The sequence below is a fragment of the Gossypium arboreum genome, chromosome 8 (genome assembly GCF_025698485.1).
Source record: "Gossypium arboreum isolate Shixiya-1 chromosome 8, ASM2569848v2, whole genome shotgun sequence".
Taxonomy (NCBI): domain Eukaryota; kingdom Viridiplantae; phylum Streptophyta; class Magnoliopsida; order Malvales; family Malvaceae; genus Gossypium; species Gossypium arboreum.
In genome coordinates this window covers 77,049,335-77,072,186 of record NC_069077.1, presented here as the reverse complement: position 1 = coordinate 77,072,186, position 22,852 = coordinate 77,049,335, and the positions used below count along the sequence as shown (strand labels likewise).

Genomic DNA, 22,852 nt, shown 5'->3' with positions numbered 1-22,852 from the left:
ATTCGGGCTTAAAGACCCGATGACTATAAGTAGAGATTGTGTCCGGGTAAAGACCCGATGACTATATATGGAGATTATGCCCGGGTAAAGATCCGATGGCTATGTGCAGAGATTATGTCCGGATTAAAATTCGCTGGCTTTGTGTGGAGATTTCATCCGAGCTAAAGGTCTCGACGATGATCCGGGTTAAGTCCCGAAGAGCATTCGTGCTGGTGTTACATCCGGGCTAAGTCCCGAAGAGCATTCGTGCTGGTGTTACATCCGGGCTAAGTCCCGAAGAGCATTCGTGCTGGTGTTACATCCGGGCTAAGTCCTGAAGGGCATTCTTGCCGATGATGTGTAATCAGGCCTTCATGCCTAGCAGGCTTAATGCCGGTGATTCGAGCAAAGTTTAAGTGTTCATTACTATATGAATTCAAAATTAAATGAAAGGACACGTTTAAAGTGTACTTATATGATGTTTTATAGACTTGGTTAAGTTATTTCAATGTGTAATAACGAATGAATTAGGCACTATGTGTGCGAATGAATTGAGACACTGTGTGTGCGAATTCTTTAACCGAGCACTATGTGTGCGAGATCGGTCACTGGGCACTATGTGTGCGGATTTCGTTTCATGTAAGATCTCATCTAGGACGACGGCATTGATTTGTGATAGTGTGTAAGACCGTGTTTAGTACACTGGCATCACTTGTGTTAAGCTTTATGCCTATTCGACTGTATACGGGTAACTTTAAATATGAATGGATGTATTGAATGAACTAAATGTTCAGGTACGTGGAAGTTAATCTTCTTTTGGAAATAAGTTAAGTCGAATATTTAGATATGATAATGTTATAAAGGATATTCATTAGGATGTTTAAGAACATGTATACTTTCGGCCATGTTACGACTTATATATATATATGAATGAAAATGTGGGTTATGAATATCTGAGTTGATGTTATGTATTTGTTTTAAAACAAGAGGACGTTATCCTAACGTAGTCGCTAGTAAGATTTTCAGGGATGAAAAATCCTTAAAGAGGGGGAGAGTTGTGACATCCCTAATTTGACCCTAGTCAGAAAGTAGTTTCGGGACCACAAAACCGAGACATAAAAATAATTTAATATTCATTTTGATGCCTATAATATGTGTTAATTCATGTGTGACATTTTTGATGTTTTAACTTAGAGTTATAAATGTGAATTTCACTAAAAAGGGCTTAGTAGTAAACTTTGAAAGTATGATGGGGAAATGTGTGATGACTAGTTGATTCATGCATGCAAAATAGTGGAGTTGAATGTCAAATTTCCCCTTTTAATGTTAGTGGAAGGTAATGATGACTTTGTTTTGGCATTTTGTGCTTTGTATGTTAGTAAATAATGTTAATAATATATTTGTTTATATTAAAGAAAATGGTTTCATAAAATAGAAATAATAAAAGTTAATAAAATAAATGAATAAAATATGTTTGAGGTGAAAATAACAAGGCCATTTCTCCTTCTTCTTGCCGTGAGTTGAGAAAGAAAATAGAAACCTTTGAGCTTAGGGCATTCGGCAAAAGAAGGCTTCAAATAAGGTAAGGTTCATGTTATTTTCTTTGAAAATTTGTGAATTTTGGTTGGTTTTGAAGCTTGCAACAAGACCCATGTGAAAATTTTTGTGTTCATGAAGCATGTAGCAACCGGTCATGAGCTTAATGGGGTATATTTTGTATGTTTGATGATTTTGGGAGGATAATTGATTCTAGTTGAGTATGAACAAACTAAATGTGCTTGATGGCTCAAATGAGCTTGGAAAGTTGGCCAATGTTGTTTAAGTTCATGAATTAGGGCATAATTTCTTTCGGCAAACTAGGATAAATTGTAAAAAAAAATTTCTTAGCATTAATAGCATTTGCTTAATTGGTGAATTGAACTTTGAGTGGATAGGGTGAGCCCTTGTGACTATGTTGATTGTGAAAATCGGCAATGTGGGGCTTATACAAAAATTAATGTGTATTGATAATAGTTGTATGAGAATTATTCAAATTAGCACCTAAGTGATAAATTGATTATGTAATTGGGTTGATTGTTGCATTCGACCATGAATTCAACTTGTCATTTGAATTGGTAGATAAATGCCGCATATTAAGTTGAGTAATTAAATTTAGTTTTAGCTTGATTTTGGATGAATATAAATTGAGATGTTCTTTATGTGTTATCCGAATTAGTTGTTGAATAAGATATTGGGCTACACTTAGTGAAAGTGTTGAATGGATATGATAATGTGAAGTGCAAAAGGGTATGTGAGAGAGTGAATTATGTATTTGTGCTTTCTTCAAATGAGGAAAATCTTATATTCATATACATATGTTTGACTATAGGTGTGTTTGAAAAGTAGGTTCTTAAGTATTTGAGTTTGATTCCTTTGTAAGTTTTAAGTACTTAAATGGAATGAATATGAATTATGTATATGTATGCCTTATGTATGTACCATGTACACATAAGGACATTTGGCAATATGATTAAATTCTTGTATAAGAAAGAATGATAAATTAAGTGACTCTTTGCTTGTGAATGTGAATTAGATATAGATTAAATAAGCATGAAATCGAGTCATGGCATGTTTTATTAATTAATACATATTGTAAATGATATGTGATTGCCAAATGTGATTGTCAAGTGAATAATATTAGTTAAGTACCTAAGCCAATCTATTGTTTCACTTAAGCTTAAGAGCAAAGAGGATCAAAGTCGGATAAAGGAAAAGAGAAAGTAAACGAATAGCCGTGGATATCTAGTCGCCGACCACTTCCGAGGTAAGTTTTAAGTGACTAAATGTTGAGTAAATTCAATCATAATAGAACATATTGAGTTGATTTAATAAGATATGATGGGCCATGTAACACCCCGTACCCGAGACCGTTGCCGGAGTCAGACACGAGGGGTTCGCAGACTTAAATCACTTATTGCACAGTCCATTTTAAATTTCCAGACGAGCTGGCTAACTGCGTCACTGTCACCTTAAAAATCAAATCTCGAGTTCTAAAAGTCGAAAACCAGTTCCGTAAATTTTTCCTGAAACTAGACTCATATATCCATCTAAAAATTTTTTTCTAGAATTTTTGGTTGAGTCAATTAGTACAGTTTATTAGTTAAAATCTCCCCTGTTTCAGGGTTCGACCACACTGACCTTCAGGCATTACGACTTGGATATCTCCATGTACAGGGCTTCAATACTGATTCCATTTGTTTCTATAGAAACTAGACTCGAAAAGGAATCTGTACATATATAGAAAAACTTCTAATTATCTCTGGTTAATTTATAATGAATTTTGAAATTTAGAACAGGGAATCCAGAAACCATCCTGGCCCTGTTTCGCGAAAACTTAAATATCTCCTAATATAATGTTCATATGATCATTTTTTTACTTTCCTATAACAACAGATTCATCAAGGTTCGAGTACATAATTTATTCACTATTTAATTCCATTCCTACTATTTTTAGTGATTTTTCACATCCATGTCACTGCTGCTATCAGCATCCATTTTTAAGGTAGACTTTACCTATTATATAGTTTCCATGCCTCTTAATGAACATATACATTCAAGATGACTATAACATTTTGCTCAAAATGTATATAAGCCATTTTCGCATGGCTATCCAAAGTTTTACATACCAAAGTTCAAACAAAACATAATAGCCTATACATGCCGAAATGTTCTCTTAGACCAACTAGGAAGAAGATACCAAAAAGTTGCAAGCTGGTGTGATGACTTCGACGATGGTCCCGAGCACACAAAAATGAATCAAAGGAACCTAAACAAGTGACAAATAAACACACCGAATGAGTATATAACTCAGTAAGTCATAAGCATTACACTACTGTCCATCTATAAAATATCATAAAAGAAATCAAATAATGCAAGATTAGGTACTCCATCCATACCGACTATGCCATAATTTCACGCACATTTATGATTACATGCTCTCAACTAGCCAAGCCTCCATTGACATCTCGTATGATATTCGATATGATATTTGATGCATCTCCACACATCATTTTATCTTCATTTAAATTATACTAATAATAGCATTTCATTTACTCCACAATAATATTATGTTCCTACTTCAAATATAATCACCACATAGGTTCAAGACTTACCAAGCTCAGTTCCAAATATAAGCATAACATCTACTCGATAAAGTCGCACACTTAACGTTAATGATTATTCGAAAATATACAGTGAAGTCCGCACACTTAGTGCTTAATATTCAAACTCGCACACTTAGTGCTATACAATTCAAACTCGCACACTTAGTGCTATACAATTAAACTCGCACACTTAGTGCCAATCTCATTATAGTAAGCGTTTATACCCGCACACTTAGTGCCAAAATCAACAACTCAATTTATCTCACTTCTTTTTTTTACACTCGATAAATTTTGTCACTTCATGCATTTATATATCATTCCATTCGGCATAAGTACGTAGGTATTATGATTATTTATATCAATACAAAATATATGCTTAATAACTTACCTTGTGTTGGGTAAAACGGTTCTAACTCGGCTACTCGATGTCCTTTCCTTTGCCTTTGCTTGATTCTCCTCCTTTAACTTCTTGAGCTTAATCAACAAATTAACTAGTTTAACTGTCTTGCTAAATATTTATATCAAAATATTAATGATTTCATATCATAGGAGATACATGACTAATTCTTATCTTCCTACCATATGTTTTTGAGCTATTAGACTAATAACCATATGCTATCGCCCTACTATCAATAATTCAATCACACATGCATATATATATATATGGCGAATGTACAAAGCTTAGACTCAACATCACCTATGCTCTTAATTTGATGGCGAATATGCATACATATATACATGATATCAACTATACTATCATCTTTAATTCACCTAAACACAACATTTCATCTCATGAACACTTGACCGAATTCTTCCTAATCTAGCATGGCTTCACATATATTTATAACATCCTACAAATCCACATATACCACATTTCTACATAAATTTTCTTTTACTTTTCCACTACTTCCATTCACAACATCAAAAGCACCATACACATGTATCATTACAAAGCTTCACACTTAGCATGCAAATGACATCAACACAAATCCACCTTAGCGAAACTTAACTCATCTTCATGCCTCATCACCACAACATCAAACATCAACCAAGAAGACAACACCCATGGCGAATATCATCTCCATCCCATAGCAAAGATTTAAACCATGGGCTAGGTAGAACTCAAACTAACAACTAAAAACATGCATGAATCTCATGGACAACATCAAACATACCTTAGTCTAGCAAACTACCATAGCTGATTTTCTCAAGCTCTCCCCCCCTTCTTCTTAGAACATTCGGCCAAGGAAGAAAAATGTGAAAGGATGGACACTTTTTTTCCTTTGTTTTCATCATATTCCTTTTATCATTATTTTATTCTTTCTAACATAACCACTAACCCAACATGTTTGCAACATGTTTCCACTCATAACATGGCGGCCACCATGCTTAAATTTTGGGTAAATTGACATGCAAACCCATCATTTTCACAACATGCATTAATAGACCACTTTACATTTGCCTAGCACATTTCTAAATTTTCTCACACAAGTCCTATTTGATAAAATTCACTTACAATTAACAAAATCCAAACATGAAATTTTCACACATGCATATGTACATATAATGAGCATCAACTATGACGGTTAATTATTTTTATGATTCGGTTTAGCGGTCCCGAAACCACTTTCTGACTAGGGTCAATTTAGGGCTGTCACAACTCTCCCCCACTTAAGAAATTGTCGTCCCCGAAAATCTTACCGGTAAATAGGTTTGGGTATCGTTCTTTCATAGAGTTCTCAGGTTCCCAAGTAGCTTCTTCCATTCCGTGTTTGAGCCATAACACTTTCACTAACGGAACCCTTTTGTTTCGCAACTCTTTCACTTCAAGAGCTAGGATACGGATCGGTTCTTCTTCATAACTCATATCGGCTTGAATTTCAATCTCGGAGGGGTTTATTACATGCGAAGGATCGGATCGGTAACGTCGAAGCATCGAGACATGAAAAGCGTTATGAATCCTTTCAAGTTCAGGGGGCAAGATCAATCTATACATAATGGACCAATTCGTTCGGAGATTTAAATGCGGCCCAATGAACCTCGGACTTAGTTTGCCCTTACGGCCAAATCGAGTATCTTTTTCCAAGGTGAGACCTTAAGAAACACTTTGTCTCCCACGATACTCAATATCCTTTCGTTTTAAATCCGCATACGATTTACGACGATGCGTGGTCGCCTTCAAACTTTCACGAATTATTTTACTTTACATTCAGCATCTTTAATCAAATCCACTCCGAAAATTTTACTTTCACCGAGCTCGGTCCAAAACAATGGTGTACAACATTTTTGACCGTATAAAGCCTCGTAAGGCGCCATCTTAATGCTTAACTGAAAACTATTGTTGTAAGCGAATTCAATCGAAGGTAAATACTGTTCCCATGAACCACTAAACTCGAGGATGCAACATCTCAACATATCTTCAAGTATCTAAATTATCCGCTCGGATTGACCATCGGTTTCGGGGTGACCATAGGATTGACCAGCGGTGCTAAAATGCAACTTGGTACCCAAGGCTTCTTGAAATTTCTTCCACAATCGTGAGGTGAATCTCGGATCTCTATCCGACACAATAGAAATCGGTACCCCGTGTAATCTCACGATCTGAGAAACATACAATTCAGCTAGTTTATCCAATGAAAAATCCGTACGTACGGGTATAAAATGAGCCGACTTAGTCAGTCTATCAACAACAACCCAAATCGCATCTTTCTTACTTGTCGACAATGGCAACCCAGACACAAAATCCATCGTGACTCGATCCCATTTCCATTCAGGTATCATGATCGGCTGAAGTAAACCCGTAGGCACTTGATGTTCCGCCTTTACTTGCTGACATATTAAACACTTCGAAACAAAATCGGAAATGTCTCGTTTCATACCATGCCACCAAAACTGACGTCTCAGATAGGTGTACATTTTCGTACTCCCCGGGTGAATTGACATTCGGCTACAATGAGCTTCATTCAGAATCATCGAAATGAGTTCTGAATTTCTTGGAACACACAACCGACTTCTGAACCTCAAACAATCGTCATCATCAATTTGAAACTCTGATTCCATATTCGGAACACATTCAGCCCGTTTTGCAACCAATTCATCATCGACTTTTTGAGCTTCACGAATTTGATGAATCAACAATGGTTTGGCCTTTAATTTTGCCACTAACGCATTGTCGGATAGAACAGACAAGTGTACATTCATCGCTCGTAAAGCAAACAGTGATTTACGACTTAAGGCATCTGCAACCACATTAGCCTTTCCCAGGTGATAGTCAATGACAAGCTCATAATCTTTTAACAACTCGAGCCAACGTCTTTGTCGCAGATTTAAGTCTTTTTGAGTCATCAAATATTTGAGACTTTTGTGATCCGAAAATACATGGCACTTCTCACCAAATAAGTAATGTCGCCATATTTTCAAAGCGAATACGATGGCAGCTAATTCGAGATCATGGGTCGGATAATTTTTCTCATGTGGCTTTAATTGTCTCGACGCATAGGCCACAACTCAACCTTCTTGCATCAATCGCAACCCAACCCAAGCAGGAGGAATCACTATAGATGACAAATTCCTTGCACGATTCAATTTGCACTAAATTGGAGCTTCAGTCAAATAGGTTTTCAGTTGATCAAAACTTTTCGACATTTTTCGTCCATTCGAACTTAACATCTTTTGAAGTAGCCGTCATTGGTGTGGCTATCATCGAGAAACCTTTTATGAACCGTCGGTAGTAGCGGCAAGTCCCAAAAAGCTCGAACCTCGGTAATATTTCTGAGGCTTCCAGTTAAGTATGGCTGAAATTTTGCTCGGGTCCACTCGAATACCCGATCGCGGATACCACATGACCCAAGAAGCTAACCTCTCTTAACCGAACTCACACTTCTTGAACTTAGCATATAGTGCTTATCCCGTAAAATTTGCAACACTAACCTCGGTGCTCGCGTGTTCGGTCTCATCTCTTGAATAGACCAAGATGTCATCAATAAACACAACTACTGAACCGGTCCAAATCTTGTCTAAAGATCCGATTCATCAAATCCATAAATATCGCGAGGGCATTAGTGAGCCCAAAGCGGCATCACTAAGAACTCGTAGTGGTCGTATCTCGTTTAAAGCGGTTTTAGGTATATCCGAATCTCGAATCCAATCGATAATAACCCGATCTCAAATCTATCTTTGAAAACACCGAGGCTCCCTTTAGTTGATCAAACAAATCATCAATACGCGATAGCGGATATTTATTCTTTATTGTCACTTTATTCAGTGACGATAGTCGATGCACAACCTCATGGTTCCGTCCTTCTTTTCACAAACAATCTTGGTGCACCCCAAGGTGAGAAACTTGGTCGAGCAAAACCTCTATCCGTCAATTCTTGCAATTGAGCTTTCAACTCTTTCAACTCGGTTGGTGCCATACGATACGGAGCTATCGAAATCGGCGTAGTCCCAGGTACAAGCTCAATGCCAAACTCTACCTCCCGAACAGGTGGTAAACCCGGTAATTCTTCGGGAAAAACGTCCGGGTATTCACAAACCACCGGCACAGATTCGGGTTTCCTTTCTAACTCTTTGTCATCAAGTACACACGCAAGGTATGCTTCACACCCTTTTCTTACATATTTCTGAGCCAACATTGATGATATTACAGCTGGCAACCCCTTTAAGTCCGTAGACTCAACTCGGATTATCTCGTTATTTGCGCACCTTAAATCAATGGTTTTTCTTTTGCAACTCACCACTGCGTCATATACGGTCAACCAGTCCATACCAAGAATAACATCAAATTCATCAAATGGTAAAAGCATCAAATCGGCCGAAAAACAGGATTCTCGGATCATTAGAGGGTATCTCTTACACACTTTGTCAACAAGCGCATATTGACCCAAGGGACTTGACACTCGAATTACGAACTCAGTAGACTCAATAGGCAGAGTCTTACTGGATGCTAAAGTCTCACATACATAAGAATTAGTAGAGCCAGGGTCGATTAATGCAATTACATTAGTGTCAAAAAGAGTGAAAGTACCAGTGATAACGTCAGGGGAGGATGCTTCCTGTGACAGCCCAAAATTGACCCTAGTCGGGAAGTGGTTTCGGGACCACTAAACTGAGTCACCGAAATGTTTGAACGTAATATTTATTGTCTAGAATATGTATTTACGAATGTGTAAAAATTTCAAGCTTCGGTTTAGTCGATTGAATGTGAATTCAGTTAGTAGGACTTGTATGTCACTTTTGAAAAATGATAGGCTAATCTATAAGGACCTAATAGTACATGTAGTCAAAGGAGGACTTGCATGTCAAAATCCCCCAAGTGCTAGTGGCGGCCATGACAAGGAAGCATGGGCAAGACATGTCATGAAACATGTTGGGTGAGTGTTTTATGTTGAAATAAATAAAATAAGGTGCATGAGTAATAAAAAAAAAGTGTGTGTGTGAAGGCTTTCCCCTTCCCTCCCCATTGCCGTGCAAGTGAGAAAGAAAAACAAAAAAAAAAGCTTTGTTCATCTTTTTTTCCATCCTTTTAGTAGAAAATCTCAAGGGAGAAGAAAGGGTCCTTGCTCATGGTTGGTTTGGAATAGGTTGGCCATCCTTGTAGCTAGATTAAGGTATGTTTAATATGGTGCCATGAGATTCATGCATGTTCTTAGTTGCTAGTTTTAGTTCTAATTAGTCCATGATTCAAAACCTTGCTATGTGATGGGGATGATAGTATGAAATGAAAATTTGAGATAAGTAAGGTTAAATTTGATTTGGTAAAATCGGCCATATGGGTGTATATGTTTGTAAAAAATATATTTTCTTTGTTAACTCCTTACAATCGGTTGTAGGAGTAATATTGGCTTATAAGGTTGAGTTGATTCATGATGTTGTATGTTAGGATTAAAATACTTGAGACTAGATTAGCTTAATGGTGACCATGCATTCGGCCTTGAAGCATTAAACAAATGTTGGTTGAGATTTTGATATTTTGAACAAAGATAGTTGTGAAATGGGGTGAAAACCATTAAGTTATACACATAAAATCCAGCAAGAAGATTAAACTACTAAATGTATTCATTTTAGATCAAGACATCAAAGAGGGAGAACCAAGCAAAGGCAAAGCAAAGATAATCGAGTAGTAGATTGGGAATCATTTCATCCGATATAAGGTAAGTCATTAAGCACTTATTTGTACTAATTTAAAGGGTCGTAATGTCCAAGTAATGATGCTGAATGGAATGGTAGAATATATATATAAACATGTATGTATGTGGTGATAAAAATATTGAATTGAAAGAAAAGAGGTGAGATGTATTGAATGATCGGTTTCGGCACTAAGTGTGCGGGTGTAAACATTTATAATCACAAATTGGCACTAAGTGTGCGGGTTCAAATTATACAGCACTAAGTGTGCAAGTTTGATTATATAGCACTAAGTGTGCGAGTTCGACTATTAAGCACTAAGTGTGCGGGCTTATTGCACATCCTCTAATAAACGTACATGTTCTATGTGCGGCGGCCTACCGAGTCAATCATGGACAGCGATGCGAGTAAACACCTTGAGCTCATGAGGAATGGACATTTTATTTATATTTGGAATTTTGGTTTGGTAAGTCTTGATCTATGTGGTGATTATGCTCGAAAATAAATGCATGCAATGTCATATGGCGTAATGTATGAAATATCAAGTAGGGCTTGGTATGTGACCAAACCGAAATGCCTAAAGAATTATAGTACCGTTTGGGGTGTGGATGGAGGATTTTAATCCGCATTAATTATTTTCTTTTACGGTATATTATTACTGAACGGCAATATAATGCTTATGGCTTACTGAGTTATATACTCACCCGGTGTTTGCTTGTCGCCATTTTAGGTTTCTCGGACTCGTCCTTTTTGCGTGCTCGTGATCGTCATTGGAGTCATCACACGGCTATCAACTTTTGGTATTTTTTGTGTAGTCGGTTTAGGAGAACATTTTGGCATGTATAGGCTAATATGCTTTGTTGAACTTTGGTATGTAAACTTTTAGCCATGCGAAAATGGCATAAATGCTCGGTTGGATTTAGTTCTCCAATGTTAAGTCACAAGTCTTGGTAATTCGATTTCCATGCCTTATGCCATGGTTGATTATTTTGGTGTTAAAATGCATGTTATGGCAATAGTGTAGTAGGGAGATGTTGGATAATCATTAGCCTCTGGTATGGCTAGTCATGATCATGATTTGTGACATGTATGATGAATCACTAGTTAGATCAAAGGGAAATCATGAAATAGGCATAGTTGCTTTAGTGACAGGTGCTGGCAGCAGCAGCAACGTGAGATTGAAAAATCACTAAAAATAGTAGGAATGGTATTAAATAGTAAATAAATTATGTAAATGTACCTTGATGAATCTACTTTTATATAGAAGAAACGAAATGGTCATATGAGTTATAAGTTAACAGATATTAAAGTTCTTGTGAAACAGGGCCAGAACGGTTTCTGGATCCCCTGTCCCGACTTTGGAAAATCATTGTAAATTAACTAGAGATAATTAGGAGTCATGCCATATATGTGTAGATTTCTCTCTGAGCCTAGTTTCTAAAGAAACAAACGGCATCAGTATTGAAGCCCTGTACAGGGAGATATCCAATTGGTAATGCACAAAGGTCAGTGTAGTCGATCCCTGCAACAGGGGAGACTTTAACTAATAAACTGTACTAATTGGCTCGACCAAAAATTCTATAAAAAAATATGTAGATGGAATTATGAGTCTAGTTTCATGGAAAAATTGCGAAACTGATTTTCGAGTTGTAAAACTCAAGTTATGAATTTTGGAGCGACTAGTACACAGATTAGCAGCTTGTCTAGAAACTCTCAATAAGTGGGTTGAAGTCTGTTAACACCTCGTGTTCGACTCCGGCGACGGTCTCGGGTTCGGGGTGTTACACTTCCTCTCTGCACGGATGGCATATGCCCTAGCAGGAGTACGAGTTTCAGATCGAACAGCCGTATCAAAAGTCCCTCTCTGACCACCACCCCTGCCTCCTGAAATTCTCGGTGGTCTACCCCTAACCATTGTTCCACTAGGTCTTGCACCTTGCATCTTATTTCTCTCATCGAATTCCATGCAATCTCTTATGAAGTGATCCTTCGAACCGCATCTGTAACAGGCCCTGTTAATGGAATTACCCCAACATTCACCTATGTGTCGTCTTCCACATTGTGGACATTCAGGTTTTTCTTGGCGATTGTTACCCACACTAGCAACCGAAGTAGCTCGTGAGTCTGTTAATGGTTGCGTACTAATAGAAATTCCCGCAGTCGTCTTCGGTTTGTGAGTGTCCTCTCTGAACTTCTTTATAGCTGAGAGCGGAGTTCTACTCGTTGATCTTTTACGAAAGTCTCTAGCTTCAGATTCTGCCTTCTTTTTCTCCTTTCCAAGTTCTTCCGCCTTGCAAGCTCGTTCAACTAGTGTTACAAATTCTTTTATTTCTAAAATACCCACTAGTAGCTTTAAATCTTCATTCAATCCTTCCTCAAATCTTTTGCACATAGCAATTTTATCGGCTACACACTCCCGAGCATATCGACTGAGCCTTACGAACTCACGTTCGTATTCAGATACTGTCATGCGGCCTTGCTTAAGTTCCAAGAATTCCTTATGCTTTTGATCGATGAACCGTTGGCTAATATATTTTTTGAAACTCTGTTTGAAAGAAATCCCAAGTAACTCGTTCCTTGGGACTATGGAAATCAAGGTCCTCCACCAATAGTAGGTGAGTCTCATAACAAGGATATAGCACACTTTAAACACTCATCGGTGTGCGGGACAATTCATCAAAAACTCGGATGGTGTTATCAAGCGAACTCGGCCCTTTCAGCATCATCGAATTACTGACTCTGAATTCCTCGCCCCGCTTCCTAATCAAGTCTATAGGTGGTTTACTTGGCCTTACAGGATCAGTAGTCGATGGCATTATAGGCTCCTGGGGTGGATTATTTAAATTCGGGAATGGTTGGGCAGCCAGATTAGTGCGGGCATATTGTGCGACCCACTCGTTCATCATAGTAAAGAAGGCTTGTTTTGCCCCCTCATTTTGATTATTCGCAGATGACTGAGGTTCAACAGGCGGTGTCCCTTGCGCAGGAGCAGCCGCTACGCTTTCAACGTCATCCGCTAAGGTTCTCTCTAAGCCGGGATCCATTTACTAATCAAAACAAAAATTTTAGCCGTCAGAAGTCATCACACTATTAAACACTAACATTAAGGCATGTATAGCTAGACTCATACGCGCTATGGTAGTCCTAGAACAGACTAAACCATAGCTCTGATACCAATAAAGTTGTAACACCCCGTACCCGAGACCGTTGCCGGAGTCAGACACGAGGGGTTCGCAGACTTAAATCACTTATTGCACAGTCCATTTTAAATTTCCAGACGAGCTGGCTAACTGCGTCACTATTACCTTAAAAATCATATCTCGAGTTCTAAAAGTCGAAAACCAGTTCCGTAAATTTTTCCTGAAACTAGACTCATATATCCATCTAAAATTTTTTTCTAGAATTTTTGGTTGAGCCAATTAGTACAGTTTATTAGTTAAAATCTCCCCTGTTTCAGGGTTCGACCACACTGACCTTCAGGCATTACGACTTGGATATCTCCATGTACAGGGCTTCAATACTGATTCCATTTGTTTCTATAGAAACTAGACTCGAAAAGGAATCTGTACATATATAGAAAAACTTCTAATTATCTCTGGTTAATTTATAATGAATTTTGAAAGTCAGAACAGGGAATCCAGAAACCATCCTGGCCCTGTTTCGCGAAAACTTAAATATCTCCCAATATAATGTTCATATGATCATTTTTTTACTTTCCTATAACAACAGATTCATCAAGGTTCGATTACATAATTTATTCACTATTTAATTCCATTCCTACTATTTTTAGTGATTTTTCACATCCATGTCACTGCTGCTATCAGCATCCATTTTTAAGGTAGACTTTACCTATTATATAGTTTCCATGCCTCTTAATGAACATATACATTCAAGATGACTATAACATTATGCTCAAAACGTATATAAGCCATTTTCGCATGGCTATCCAAAGTTTTACATACCAAAGTTCAAACAAAACATAATAGCCTATACATGCCGAAATGTTCTCTTAGACCAACTAGGAAGAAGATACCAAAAAGTTGCAAGCTGGTGTGATGACTTCGACGATGGTCCCGAGCACACAAAAATGAATCAAAGGAACCTAAACAAGTGACAAATAAACACACCGAATGAGTATATAACTCAGTAAGTCATAAGCATTACACTACTGTCCATCTATAAAATATCATAAAAGAAATCAAATAATGCAAGATTAGGTACTCCATCCATACCGACTATGCCATAATTTCACGCACATTTATGATTACATGCTCTCAACTAGCCAAGCCTCCATTGACATCTCGTATGATATTCGATATGATATTTGATGCATCTCCACACATCATTTTATCTTCATTTAAATTATACTAATAATAGCATTTCATTTACTCCACAATAATATTATGTTCCTACTTCAAATATAATCACCACATAGGTTCAAGACTTACCAAGCTCAGTTCCAAATATAAGCATAACATCTACTCGATAAAGTCGCACACTTAACGTTAATGATTATTCGAAAATATACAGTAAGTCCGCACACTTAGTGCTTAATATTCAAACTCGCACACTTAGTGCTATACAATTCAAACTCGCACACTTAGTGCTATACAATTAAACTCGCACACTTAGTGCCAATCTCATTATAGTAAACGTTTATACCCGCACACTTAGTGCCAAAATCAGCAACTCAATTTATCTCACTTCTTTTTTTTTACACTCGATAAATTTTGTCACTTCATGCATTTATATATCATTCCATTCGGCATAAGTACGTAGGTATTATGATTATTTATATCAATACAAAATATATGCTTAATAACTTACCTTGTGTTGGGTAAAACGGTTCTAACTCGGCTACTCGATGTCCTTTCCTTTGCCTTTGCTTGATTCTCCTCCTTTAACTTCTTGAGCTTAATCAACAAATTAACTAGTTTAACCGTCTTGCTAAATATTTATATCAAAATATTAATGATTTCATATCATAGGAGATACATGACTAATTCTTATCTTCCTACCATATGTTTTTAAGCTATTCGACTAATAACCATATGCTATCGCCCTACTATCAATAATTCAATCACACATGCATATATATATATATATATGGCGAATGTACAAAGCTTAGACTCAACATCACCTATGCTCTTAATTTGATGGCGAATATGCATACATATATACATGATATCAACTATACTATCATCTTTAATTCACCTAAACACAACATTTCATCTCATGAACACTTGACCGAATTCTTCCTAATCTAGCATGGCTTCACATATATTTATAACATCCTACAAATCCACATATACCACATTTCTACATAAATTTTCTTTTACTTTTCCACTACTTCCATTCACAACATCAAAAGCACCATACACATGTATCATTACAAAGCTTCACACTTAGCATGCAAATGACATCAACACAAATCCACCTTAGCGAAACTTAACTCATCTTCATGCCTCATCACCACAACATCAAACATCAACCAAGAAGACAACACCCATGGCGAATATCATCTCCATCCCATAGCAAAGATTTAAACCATGGGCTAGGTAGAACTCAAACTAACAACTAAAAACATGCATGAATCTCATGGACAACATCAAACATACCTTAGTCTAGCAAACTACCATAGCTGATTTTCTCAAGCTCTCCCCCTTCTTCTTAGAACATTCAGCCAAGGAAGAAAAATGTGAAAGGATGGACACTTTTTTTTCCTTTGTTTTCATCATATTCCTTTTATCATTATTTTATTCTTTCTAACATAACCACTAACCCAACATGTTTGCAACATGTTTCCACTCATAGCATGGCCGGCCACCATGCTTAAATTTTGGGTAAATTAACATGCAAACCCATCATTTTCACAACATGCATTAATAGACCACTTTACATTTGCCTAGCACATTTCTAAATTTTCTCACACAAGTCCTATTTGATAAAATTCACTTACAATTAACAAAATCCAAACATGAAATTTTCGCACATGCATATGTACATATAATGAGCATCAACTATGACGGTTAATTATTTTTATGACTCGGTTTAGCGGTCCCAAAACCACTTTCCAACTAGGGTCAATTTAGGGCTGTCACAGGCCATGACATGTTCTAAGCTCAAATGGTAAGTTCTTAAGTGTTTAAGCTTGGAAATTTAAGTGTAATTTGAAATAATCTGCTTAGGACAGCAGCAGTAATGTGACTTTAGAAAATCACCATAAATTTATAGACTTGAATTAGAGCCTGAATAAAACATGAAATTAAAGCTTAATGAGTCTAGTTTCTTATAAAATAAATTGTGTAAGCAAAGGAATTTCCGATAATGAGATATTTAAAGTTGTGTGAGACCGTGCAGAATGACACTGTAATCCTCTGTTCTGTTTTTAGAAAATCATTATAAATTTTACAAAAATTTTTAAAAGAAAAAATTTATATGCTAGATGCCTTAGTGAGTCTAGTTTCAAATGAAATAAACTAGAACATATTTTGAATTTTGTACAATGAGAAATTTGATTCGTAGTGAAGAGTGGTCAAAATAGTCAAATAGTGAAATAGGGGAAACTTTAAGAAAAATCTTGTATTGATTGGCCAAACCAAAAATTCTTAAAATTTGTTGGATAAAATATGTATGAGTCTACTTTCAGGGAAAATTAACGGAACTTCATTTGGAGTTTCGTAGCTCCATTTACGAATAATTTAATGACTGTTGCTCAGGAAAAACAGCTTGTGCTGAATTTGTGATTATGTTGTAAACCTTAATAAAACTATTTGAGTTGCTTATAAGCTATCGATTAAATATTGGTAATCAAAGTACCAAATCCGTATTAAAGTGAAGCTATAAGCCGTAAATGACTAGTATACCTAGTCAATTTTGTTATGATGAAATTGATGTACAAGATATGTATATGTGATAAGGCCGAATGGCCAATGTGATGAATGTGAAAGTGTATATATGTGACAAGGCCTAATGGCCGACGTGATGAATGTGAAAGTGTATATATGTGATAAGGCCTAATGGCCAATGTGATGAATGTGAAAGTGTATATATGTGATAAGGCCGAATGACCAATGTGATGAATGTGAAAGTGTACATATGTGACAAGGCCTAATGGCCGATGTGATGAATGTGAAAGTGTATATATGTGATAAGGCCTAATGGCCAATGTGATGAATGTGAAAGTGTACATATGTGATAAGGCCTAATGGCCAATGTGATGAATGTGAAAGTGTATATATGTGATAAGGCCGAATGGCCAATGTGATGAATGTGAAAGTGTATATATGTGACAAGGCCTAATGGCTGATGTGATGAATGTGAAAGTGTATATATGTGATAAGGCCGAATGGCCAATGTGATGAATGTGAAAGTGTATATATGTGATAAGGCCTAATGGCCAATGTGATGAATGTGAAAGTGTATATATGTGATAAGGCCGAATGGCCAATGTGATGAATGTGAAAGTGTATATATGTGACAAGGCCTAATGGCCGATGTGATGAATGTGAAAGTGTATATATGTGATAAGGCCGAATGGCCAATGTGATGAATGTGAAAGTGTATATATGAGATAAGACCTAATGGCCGATGTGATGGATGTGAAGGTGTATATATGTGATAAGGCCGAATGGCCAATGTGATGGATGTGAAAGTGTATAAATGTGATAAGTCCCGAAGGGCATTTGTGCCAGTACTATATCCGGTTAAGATCCATGAGCTTTATGCCGAATATTATTCTGAATTAATGTCCGTATGCTTCGTGCTCGTACTATATCCGGGTTTTGAAGACCCGAAGATTCAAGTAAGACTTTGATATTGAGTATCCGCAGTAAGTTACCATCAAATAAGTATTACGTATTTAAAGATGTTCAGGTACGTATTACTTACTCGTCGGTGGATTGATTTCAAAGTGAATTATTAGTATCAAAAAGGTATGTAAATGTGATCAATATTATAACTTCAAATATGAGAATGATCTAATTGGTAATGGTATGCTTGTATAATGAAGTATGGGATGAAATATTCTTATGTATTAGTGCATATTCTGCCCAAAGGCCTTATGATTTGAGTACGGGTTGGGTTCAGCTAGATGTGCCAGTACAAGGTAAGGATTATATTCTGTAAACTTACGTATATGTAATAAGGAATATGTTTGGTTCTTTAGGTGCCTACAGAAATTTAGTACTTGTCATGTTGAAATACTTGAAAATATGGATGCGATTATGAACAAGTGGAAAGGATTATTGAAAGTTGTAAATTGGTGAAGAATGTGCTTACCATGTGAATCCATCTTCAGTTGATGAAGAATGTGCTTTGGAAATATTCGACCATCTAGATCACTATTGTACGAAAGTATATATATGTGAGAGTTAAGTGATGCGTTTATTGATATTATAGTTCGAGATGAAGCTCTAGATTAACTTCATCGAACAATTGAAATGAATGACCAAAGATATTGAATGAAAACACTTTGCGACTTAAAGCTCAGGGCTAAAGAAAGGCGAATCAAATTATGTGAAATTTTAGTTAGGTATATTGGGTCAAATGAGATTTTATCTAGATTACGTATATGTGAAAAACGTCATTGATTTAACAAAATTATCGTTTTGCTTAAAACTTATTAAGCTTACGAAAGCTTACTCTGTTCGTTCATGTTTTTGGTCTGTAGGTTGTGGATTCTAACTACTAGCTCGGGGATCGTCAGCACTTCATCACACTATCTACCATTACGGTAGCCATGAGATTGGATTATCTTATGGCATGTATAGAATAGACTAATAGCGAAAGAATAATTTGGTTATTGTATATAAGCCATGCGAAAATGACATCTTTTGAATGTTTACTTATAGAAGTTTACATTTTATCCCTGGCTGTGTTTAGTGTTTATCCAAATGAATGATCAAAAAAAAAAAAAGTTTTACCATTCTGTCATGAGTTACAAGTCCGGTAATGCCCCTTACTTATTCCGGCGATGGTTACGGGATAGAGGTGTTACATTTGGCATGGGCCCCGACCCCCTAAAATGAAAAATTACCATTTCGACCCTTTAAAATTTTAAAAAAATTTAAATTTGTAAAGGTAAAATTACACTTTGCCCCCCTAAAATTATAACAGTTCGATTTAATCCTTTAAACATTATAAAAATTTAGACTATAAGAAATTAAAATTTCATTCGCTCCCCTAACAAATTGTTCTGGCTTCGCCCCTGGGAAAAAGTAAGGTGGTGCCATCTGACTTGTTGGCAGCATCGATATACACTATAATAAACACCCCATTTTCGTAATTAATCTATTTCCTATATCATTTTTGTATTTAATTTTTTTAGTATTATTGTTATAAAGAATCTAATGATCGTCATCCTTTAAAAGTCATTTTATTTCAATGTCAACTAGTTAATGTGGAGGCATTTATTAGAACTTTGTAAAATATTTAACATCAATTAAGGTTCTAACAAAAAAATTGTAGTAAATTGAGTCTCTAAAATAGAGTTTCTTATTGAAGCTTCTGACGGGACATTAAGTAATGACGTGATGATTGACGTGACATTAAAATGGAAGTGACATAGAAAGCTTAATTGACCCTTATCAATTTTCTTCAACAAAAATCAGTACTTACTCATCACCGAACTTAAACCACTAAAACCTAAATTTATTGTCATTCAAACTCCTCACTTGATGCCCCTTACAAGTGACGTAGCCATTGTACTTCAAGCTTCCTGTTTCCTTATTACCTGAACCAAAGACTCCAAGCATTCAGAATAATAAAACTTTTAATTTTATAACTTTCTAATAATTTTTATAATATTTAACAATTTTTATACTTTTTATCATTTTAATAATTTTTCTATATATAATCCTTTCATATTTTTATAATATTAATAATTTTATAAATTTTAAGTTTTACGTAATATTTTAATAATATTTTAAAATTTGTTTACTTAAATCTTTAAAATAAATTAAACCGTGTAAAATAATTAAAACTCAAAATCTATGTGAGTTGGTACGCCATCATTTTCTTCATGTAAATTGATACATCATCACTTAAAAACTCGTCAGAGTATTTATAGAAAACTCTATTTTAATAATTTCTCATTAAGGGTTTAAAAGATTCCAATTTTCCATTAAAAATGTAATTAATTACTCTTTCTTCGTCTCCTTCTACATACTTGAAGCGACTTTTCATCGGCCTCAACAGTCAACATCACTTCAGCCGTCTACAACCAAAAGAATCCAAAATGTGCCTTCAAGTTTGGGCCAATGTAAGAGTGGTGCAAAGGGGGTCCCATTTACCTATAAAACAATTCTCAACTGAATTGCCATTCCCCGTTCCTCTACTAAGGAAAACAAGCTCAAAGAGAACCCCTCCCCCAACCAAAAAAAAAGCACTATCAGATAAGTCTCCCAAAAGTCGAAATGCCCAAGGCCCTCCCCTAATTTGATCGGTGGACATCTTAATTTGGTGACAGTGCCATCTTTCACACTAAAACCATTCGATTTTTTTTGTTTGTAATTTATTCCCTCTTTCTGCTATTGTAATGGATTGCTTGCATCAAAAAACCCAGGCTTAAGGGGTCTTCAATTCACAGTTTCATTTTGGAAAAGGCATAAACTGAATTTGAAGAAAAAATTCAAATGAAAACACGTTTTTGGTTAGTATGAAGATAAAGTAAATGATTACTTATACTTAATTCTATTGATTCATGTAAAGAAATCCAATAAATTTCACTCGACAACTTTTATTTATTTTATTGTTGATTCCAATTTGTCAAAGTATTGATAAAATCCAAAGCAGCAGACAAAGACAAAGTGGAGGCAGCAACATCAATTTGTCATAATAAGTAAAGCAAATGAAAACTTAAAAAGCAGTAGTAATTAGATGCTAAAGCTACGAATAAAATGACTAGATTCATTTTACTTCCTAAATTAACACAGTATAATTATATCTTTTTCGAGTCAACTAATTGCAAATCCAAAAGTTCGCCTTTAGGTTTTGCCTTCCAGTTCTATTCAATCTCCGTCCTTTCAAACCATGTAGTTTTGCATTACAACCACTAAAAAGATGGGATGCAATAAGCCAGCTTTCTTGATAGCTGCTATAACTAGACATGTTACAGTCTTTTGTCCGGTAAAGTCCACTACAAAAGTTGCGGTCGTGCCAAGTGGTGCGACTCGATTGGTGCGACTCGATTGCACCATCTTCGGGCGTTTTATTGGATGTAAACTGTTGCCCCATGACATTGACATAAAAAATGTGAGCATATACCCTCAAAAACAGAATCTAACAAACGTGTACTTAGGCTTTTATTTCCTTAAAGTGATATCGTTTCTCGAGTTTGAAGTTCGTTTTTTTAATTAACTAAAATCTATTGCTTCAGACAAAAATGTTAAATATTTTATTAAAATAAAAAGTTATAACTAACCAAATGGTTAGTAGAAATATTGTAATAATCACACTTGACAAATCCTAAAACGTATTGAAGACGTTATGCTAAATATGAAATAAATAAATAAATAAATGCAAGCCGTTGCTAAATATAAACAACTTGAAAACTCTGGAAAGCAGTAAAACATTGGAGTAAAAATAATCTATAAAAGTGCCCAAAGTTCAATTACATAACAATTAAGCAGACGCAAAAATAAAATAACACCAAAAAAAATCAAGCACACTCCTTAACACCACAAAACATCTATAAACTTTTCGACAAACTAAAAGCACCAACACATAAGCCAGATACTAGTACTTGACAAATATTAGAAAATCCCTTCGAGGCATAAGTTTGAAGAAAATGAGATTAATCTTAAAACTCATAATTGAGCAACTTGCCATTCCATCACCTACTCACATTAAAAAAAAGGTAAACTACGAAAACTAATCACTAAACAAATGCTAAGTTTTTATTTCTACCTCCCAACTATCAAATGTTACAATATGTTCATCCATCTTATTAAATTGTTTCTTAACTATTGTTATTCTTCTTAACGAATGATGACACGACACAGTAACTCAAGGGTTAATATCTAATTTAACTGTTAAATTATAACTAAAATATTCAATTATTTTACAACTTTTTTAACAATAATTCTAAACAAATTTAAATATTTCAAAAATTCTAAAAATCTAAGAATTCATAATTTATTTTATGGAATTATAAACAATAATTTTAAATTTATAATTATATAAAATAAAAATTTTAAAGAAGTTCCTTAAATGTATATTATTTCTAAAATTCATAATTGAGTAAGTTGTCTCAATTTAGTGACTATTAAAGCCTATAATATCGATACAATAAGGATTGTATTGATACTTTCTATGAGGTATTGATACCTTTGGGAGTGTATCAATACTCAGGTAATTTTTCTTTAATTTTCCAAATCATTGAACTTTAAAACAGTATGTATAACACCCCTAACTCGTATCCGTCACAAGAACAGGGTTACGAAGTATTACCGAAATATACAGATCAAGTAAACAAATATTTCATTTTATATAGTATTCATGTCAGAATTCAAACATAAAGTCCTTTATATGAACCCTCGAGGTCCAAAACATGCAATAGAAATGAGTCGGGACTACACCGAGTACTTAGAGAATTTTTCGCAAAA

General features: G+C 35.5%; 2 long non-coding RNA genes across 2 annotated transcripts; both read right to left on the bottom strand.

The window, feature by feature from the left end:
* Positions 1-3,608: 3,608 nt before the first annotated feature.
* Positions 3,609-5,378, bottom strand: LOC128296291 (uncharacterized). Its single transcript, XR_008286849.1, has 3 exons — positions 5,297-5,378; positions 4,510-4,595; positions 3,609-3,784 (listed from the first exon to the last, which is right to left on the bottom strand). It is a non-coding gene; the product is annotated as an uncharacterized LOC128296291 (long non-coding RNA).
* An 8,741-nt stretch (positions 5,379-14,119) lies between these two features.
* Positions 14,120-15,232, bottom strand: LOC128296290 (uncharacterized). The gene is made up of 2 exons (XR_008286848.1): positions 15,075-15,232; positions 14,120-14,349 (listed from the first exon to the last, which is right to left on the bottom strand). It is a non-coding gene; the product is annotated as an uncharacterized LOC128296290 (long non-coding RNA).
* Between the last annotated feature and the right edge of the window lie 7,620 nt (positions 15,233-22,852).